This window comes from Oratosquilla oratoria, chromosome 2, assembly GCF_046742065.1.
Source record: "Oratosquilla oratoria isolate Oo_2021 chromosome 2, ASM4674206v1, whole genome shotgun sequence".
NCBI classification, from domain to species: Eukaryota; Metazoa; Arthropoda; class Malacostraca; order Stomatopoda; family Squillidae; genus Oratosquilla; species Oratosquilla oratoria.
Window position 1 is genome coordinate 22,677,500 of NC_134778.1, and position 7,500 is coordinate 22,684,999.

The following is a 7,500-nucleotide window of genomic DNA, read 5'->3' on the forward strand; positions in this document are numbered from 1 at the left end:
TCAAGACCTCGCCTATGAAACGGTTGAAGCTATCATCCCATTCTAGTAGATGGCTAGGATCAAGACGATGACCAGACAGAACTGCATGAAGCTCCTCGTGAAAGTTCATGACAAACACAGAGCACTGATAAAGACCAGCCTGTTCGACAAAGGAGTTCCAGAGTAATAGATTGTTATCCAGGGAGAAGAGAAATGACATCAGGTTCTACCAGGACCAGAGGACTGAGAGGAAAGGTCGCATGTCGGGTCAAGACAAGATCTTTGAGACAAGATCTCAGCAACAAGTAGGCCGAACTGAGAGGCAACCAAAGAAAAAAAAGTAATCATACTTTTATACTTTTATCAATCATACTTTTCAATATCACAACAAGTTTGAAGTTTTACATGCTTACTACATTGTATTATTTTAATTTTACATGCTTACCACGCTGTATTATTTTGCAGCTGAGTACCAAGGTGTTTTACCTGGCGTGCAGACACCACATCCTGGAAGTGACAGCTGTTTGGCAAGGTGAAGAGTCTAGAGAATCCTTGGTTCAAACACTTCAAGGATGTGTGGGGGAACTGACAACAGGCACCCGTAAAACACTGATGATCAGAAGCAAAAGGCTTAGGGAAAAGAAGAGGGATTGGGAGGAAATACTTAATGACATCCTTCCATCTAAGAAGTCACCGAGAGCTGACTACAAGGAAATAACTGAGCTCACAGTAATTGTTCTTGGAGACGCACCTCCCCATGACATTCATTGGAGTCGATCAGGGGTCATTCATCATTCCATACAGATGGTCAGGAACTTGTATTCCACGAAGATACTGATTTTTGCGACCAGCTTGGGTATGCTGAAGAAACTGTTGCAAAGCTGGAACGACTGAACATCTTCCTGACGTTGTTCTACACACCAATGTGGATAATGTCAACATCTACTGCGGATGCTCCTGTGAATGATCTTCAGCTCATCCAGGACATGTTGAGGTACAAGAGATCGGACCCAGAGGTTGCTGAAGCAGTTCTTCAGAAGATGGAAAATCACAAGTGGTACTTGACATAGGGGGCCGTGCCATTCGCGCTCTTCAGCAGCAGGCTGAGTGACAAGCAGAAACGGGACATTGCTGCTCAGCTGCATGCCACTCAGAAGGCAGACAGCTTCAGAAGGGGAAAACCCGTGTTTCAGACGATGACAACCAAGACCACACTAGTAGATCTCATTGATCCTGAATTCCACCTTCTGTTAGACATCCTCAGCATTGGACCTGACTGGTTCCTGGACCGGGTTGAATCGTGGCCAGAGAAGGAGGACTACAAGAAAGCTTTGGGATATGTGAGAAACATCAGAGTAGTGAATGATATCGCTGAGCGTTGAGTTAAGATGATGAATGATTTTTCAAATGTCATCACCACAGATCCCAAGCAGAGGGAATATCTACTCCATACTGTGGAATACAAAAGACGGCACTTCGAAAGCTTCAAGAAGCAAACACTTAACAAATGATTGTGTAACATAATTTTAATACACATAATCATGATTATTTTGGTAGTTTCAGTTGATGGTTTGACTTGTTGAAAAAAAAAAAATCCATTATGTATATGTCAAATGTATGGATTTTTTTTTCTGTATAAATAACATGCCATTTTTTGTACAATGTTCAGAAGAGCATTAAAAATGCATTAATTTGATTACTATTTTGTTGCATCTTTCTTGCTCCATGCAAAAACTTTGTCTCCAGATTTGTAATGATAGTAGAGATTTTTAGTGACCTCAGCTAGAGACCTCGTTTTTCTGCACAGACACCAGCTAGTGAATACCTGTGAATTTTACATCTCCGAATAGTGTTAAGTGATTGTGTTGTGTTTTTGTAATTGTATACGTATAGCGCTATACAGTTACAGATATAAGATAAAGTGCAGGGTTCTATTTAATTTCAAAACAGTTTTCTGTTACCGTATTCCAAAGGTAGGAGAAATAGTATAAGGTAAGCAGAGTAAGCTTCGCGTATTTAGTTTATTAGAGACCGCTTTGATTTTTTGTTGTTGTTGATTTGTATTTTCTCTTTGCCGTTTTTTTTATTTTTTATTGCTAAAGGGGGAGCGAAATGGCTTGTGAAGGTTGCGTGAACCTAGAGGTCCGTCTCAGGATGTGTGAGGAGGAAATTCGGCTTCTCAGGAGTGCGCTCCGTGAGAAGAGTGAACCCTCCCCACAACCCAAAGAGCGTTCCACTTCTTCACCTACTGTCACTGCCATGAGCGAGTGGCGCTCCGTGGGGTCCCGTTTGTCGAGCCCGCGTTCGGTAGACGTGTGCCCTGTGGAGCAACCGCTGGCTCTAGTCAATCGTTTTGCTCTACTGGAGGATGAAGTGGCTGAAAACCAGGAGTTCTTGGTGGTGGGGGACTCCATGGTTCGAGGCTATGACGACATCCTGCAGCGAAAGACTAAGCGACGTTGCAAGCTTGTATGTCAACCGGGCCGTGGGATCGTTGATTGTACCCGGCCCGGTCCATCAGAGAGCAAGGACGGAAGAACACAGTTACGATTGTTCATACGGGTAGTAACGATGTAGGTAGGGTGAGATCAGAGGAGCTTGTTCGGAATTACAAGGTCCTCCTTCAGGAGATGAAGGAACGTGGGAGCCGTCACGTAGTCTGTGGGATCCTCCCGAGGATCTACGCAGGTTCGTGTTGGAACAGTAGAGCCATAGGGATCAATGATAGGATATCGCAGTTGTGCACACAATTGGGATACCACTTTCTTGATCCTTGGTATCTCTTTTCTAGGCGCCATGACCTTTACGCTTCTGATGGGATCCACCTTACCCGCAGAGGCAAAGATGTTCTTACAAACCTCATTGTGGGAGTTTGTAATGAACCAGCTCCTTTTTTAGGGTAGAAGGCCAAAGGGAAGGGGAAATAGAATGTACTTGGGAAAAGAGTGTAGAGTATAGCATTAATGTAGAACAATGTACCAGTATAGGACAAAAATATAATTTTTAGGATATAATGTCGCTAGAGGACGAAATGTCACATTAGGATATAATGTCCATAGGACAAAATGTCGCAATGGGATATAATGACAGTGGAGGACAAAAAGATCACGATGGGAAGTAATGGTAAAGGAGAACAAAATATCACGATAGGATGTAATGATAATGGAGGAGAAAATATCACGGTAGGATATAATGTCATTGAAGGCCAAAATGTAATTTTAGGAAGGGATACCGGACAGAATGTCAATGAAGGCCAAAAAATCATGATAGGATGTAATATCGCTAGAGGGCGAAATGACACATTAGGATGTAATGTCTTAGGACAAAATGTCACAATGGGATGTAATGACAGTGGAGGACAAAAGATCACGATGGGAAATAATGATAGTGGAGAACAAAATATCACGATAGGATGTAATGATAATGGAGGAGAAAATATCACGGTAGGATATAATGTCAGTGAAGAACAAAATATAATTTTAGGAAGAGATACCGGACAGAATGTCAATGAAGGCCAAAATATCAAGATAGGATGTAATGACAGTGGAAGACAAAAGATCACGATGGGATGTAATTATAGTGGAGGAAAAAATATCACGGTAGGATATAATGTCACTGGAGGACAAAATATAATTTTAGAAAGGGATGCCGGACATAATGTCACTGAACGACGGGAGGCCGGCGTGAATCACGATGACGTAGGGGGACAAAATGTACAAAATAGATCGGATGACCGTAATCGACCAGATGTCCGTGATGGGGGAAATGTTAATTTTGATAGGAGAAATGTTAATGAGGCATTGAATGTCAATGAAGGACCAAATAATAATAATATAGAGCAAGGCATAAATAAAAAACAAAATAATAATATAAGACATGATATTGAAACTCAAAATGTGTCAAAAAGAAATAATCAGGAGTTTCTTAAAACTATGTACTTTAATGCTCGTAGTATTAGGAACAAATTTTCAAGAAATACAGGCGTATGTCAAAAGCGAAAATCTCGATATGATAGGAATAACTGAGACATGGTTAAATGGTACAGAGTTCGAAGCTGAATTTAATATTGCGGGATTTAAACACTTTCATCAGGATAGAAACCACAAGAAAGGTGGGGGTGTTCTATTGTACGTTAAAAACAATGTTCATGCTTGTGTTTTAGAGAAAGTGAAACAGGATGCATATGACAGTTTGTGGGTTGAGTTAACCCAAACAAATGGACAAAAAATGAATATAGGTGTAATATATAGGCAAAAGACATTATCATTAGCAGACGACAAACTGTTATTTCAAGAACTGTCTAGTTTCTGCAACCGGGATTTATTGATAATGGGTGATTTCAATTTTACTGACATTGATTGGATGACCCTTGAACATGGCCATATAGGTAGTCGCTTGATTGATTTTCTTGGTGACAATTACTTAATTCAGCATGTAAAAAGAGCCCACAAGATATGGAAACTTACTCGATTTATTGATCACTAGCCGCGAAAGCATGGCAACTGATGTAGAAGTCGGTGAATCTGTTGCAAATAGCGATCACAACTTAGTCAGATTCAAACTCCTAAACAATTTTAGAATAGATACTTGTGCTTCTAAAATACCCGATTTCAGTAAAGCTCAGTTCATAGAACTACGCCAGGAGCTTCAGCTTACAGATTGGGAGGAAAAATTAAACGAAAGGCCTGTAGATCAGATGTGGGAAATATTTCAAAATACGCTCACTAAGATGATTCAAACTTACATTCCTTTTAAAGACAGACGTTCCCCCAAATCAGGCTCGCCCAAAGTGGCTCGACAAAGAAACTGAAAAAAGTATTGCTAAAAAGAGACAGGCTTATAAGAAATATAAGTGCTCGGGTGCATCTAATGACTATGAAAGTTATGTATCAATACAGAGAGATTTAAAAAAGACAATAAGAAAAAGAAAACGACAATACGAAATGAACATCGCTGATAAATCCAAAGAGAATCCCAAAGAATTCTATAGTTACATTAGAGATAAAAAGGTTGTTAGGAATCACATTGGTCCACTATTATCTGCTGACGGTCAACTTGAATTATTCAAATGAAGGAATGTGTAATCTCTTAAACAATTATTTTAGCTCGGTATTCGTAAACGAAACACCTCAAAGTGAATTCCAAACTGAAAACCTGTGAAAAGTCTGGGGTAAACTTACTCACTACGGTAAATATAACAAAAGAAACAATTAAAAGGTGTATAGACAAACTCAAAGTTAATAAAACACCAGGGCCTGACGGTTGGCATCCAAGAATCTTAAAGGAAATGAAAAATGAGATTGTTGTTCCATTAGAAATTATTTTCAAGAAATCCATCATATCCGGAGATGTCCCAAGAGAATGGAAGCTAGCTAACGTTACTCCCATATTCAAAAAAGGTGACAAAAAGAAAACAAATAACTATAGGCCTATTAGTTTGACTTCGATCGTAGGAAAATGATGGAAACGATCATCAGAGATGATATCGAATATCATTTAGAAAGTAACCGTTTGATAAATGATAGCCAACATGGTTTCAGACGGAAACGTTCTTGCGTGACTAACTTACTCGAATTCTACAACACAGTTGTCTCGAATTATGACAAAAGAAACAATATAGATTTAATATATCTAGACTTTGCAAAAGCTTTTGATACCGTCCCACATGAAAGACTACTTACTAAATTAGCTTTGCATGGAATAAGTGGTAGCCTATTAGGTTGGACTAGTAATTGGTTGAAAGGTCGAAAACAGAGAGTTGTTTTAAATGGAAAAACTTCTGGATGGAAAAGTGTTGCAAGTGGAGTTCCTCAGGGTTCCGTTCTTGGGCCACTTCTATTCATAGTATATATAAATGATATAGACCATGGACTAAAATCTACTGTTTCCAAATTTGCTGATGATACAAAACTGTGCGGAGTGGCAAATGATCACTCAAACCAATTAGATATTCAAGAAGATTTAGATAAAATTACAGCAATGGTCTGTAAAGTGGCTAATGAAATTTAACACAAGTAAATGCAAGGTAATGCACATAGGTAAAAATAACAGCAAGTACGATTACAAGTTATTTGGAAATTCGTTAACAAAAAGTGGATAGTGAAAAAGATCTCGGCGTAATTATCAGTAACGACCTCAAATCATCCAAGCAGTGTATTTCAGCCTCTGAGAAAGCAAATAAGATTCTGGGATTGATTGCGCGATCTCTTGATTTCAAAAGTCCATCACTCATTAACAAGCTATATAAATCGTTTAGTTCGTCCACATTTGGAATATGCTGTTTCCGTATGGTCACCGAATCTCATTAATGACATTGACAGACTGGAAAAAGTACAACGGCGAGCCACAAAACTGATTCCAAATATCAAAAATAAATCATACGAAAATCGACTTAAGCACATGAATCTGTTTTCCCTAAAAAAAGCGTAGACTCAGAGGTGACTTGATACAGGTCTTTAAGATTTTAAAGGGAATTGACAACATCAAAAGTGACCAAATTTTCACATTGAATGAGAATCAGACAAGAAACAATGGTCTCAAACTGTCCGGAAATTGATTCAATTTGGAAGTAGGTAGAAACAACTTTGCCAACCGTGTAGTTAATGAATGGAATAAACTTCCTGCACAGGTAGTGCAATGTAGTTCAGTTCGAAGTTTAAGAATCATTTAGATAAATACCTAAGTAAGATGCTGTAATTATTATAATTTATGTTATATTATTTGTTTTTGTTTTGTTATAATTTGTCTGTCTGATTTTCATTTATTATTAGTTATATGTCAATTTATTATCATTTACTATTTACCTGTTTGTTTGTTATTCAACTATACCAATGCATTTATTTATGTATTTTAATTGTTATTTACATTGTTATAGTTATAGTTTTAATTTATTATTATTATTATTATTATTATTATTATTATTATTATTATTATTATTTTTTTTTTTTGCATCCGACCTAGATATGGATCAAAAGGTCTCCTGTCGGCATGCTTTGCCTTTGTAATCCTTTGTAGTATCTGTTAAAAGTCACGGGGAAAGTTCATCAAATCTAAAGGTTGATATATGTAGAGTAGATCCTTGGATAGATAAAATATTATACCACGAAATATGCTTAGAAATGCCTCAGAATTGGCTCTTTTGGTAAGAGAGATAGCAAAAAATTTAACCTCCATGCGGCAATGGTTCCACACGTTGTAGATAAATATGGATGTAATTTTTTTTCAGGTCAAAAAGCATGAAAGAAAGTATAGTCACAGGTTACTTCATGGTGGAAGGTCATATGTGCCCAAGAAAAAAAAAAAAAAATAATGGGGTGATATTAAGTGAAGAAAACAAAAAGGAAATAATCATACTTGAAAAAAAGAAAGAATGGAAATTAGAAATCTGAACATCAGAGTTCATTGGAAACTATGTAAAACCCCACACGCAAGAGCATAAACACATGCACGTACACTCACTCAAAAAAGTACCAGTTGGTGGTTTTTGGTGTTCGTGGGCGACGAGTGAAACAACAGAATCGA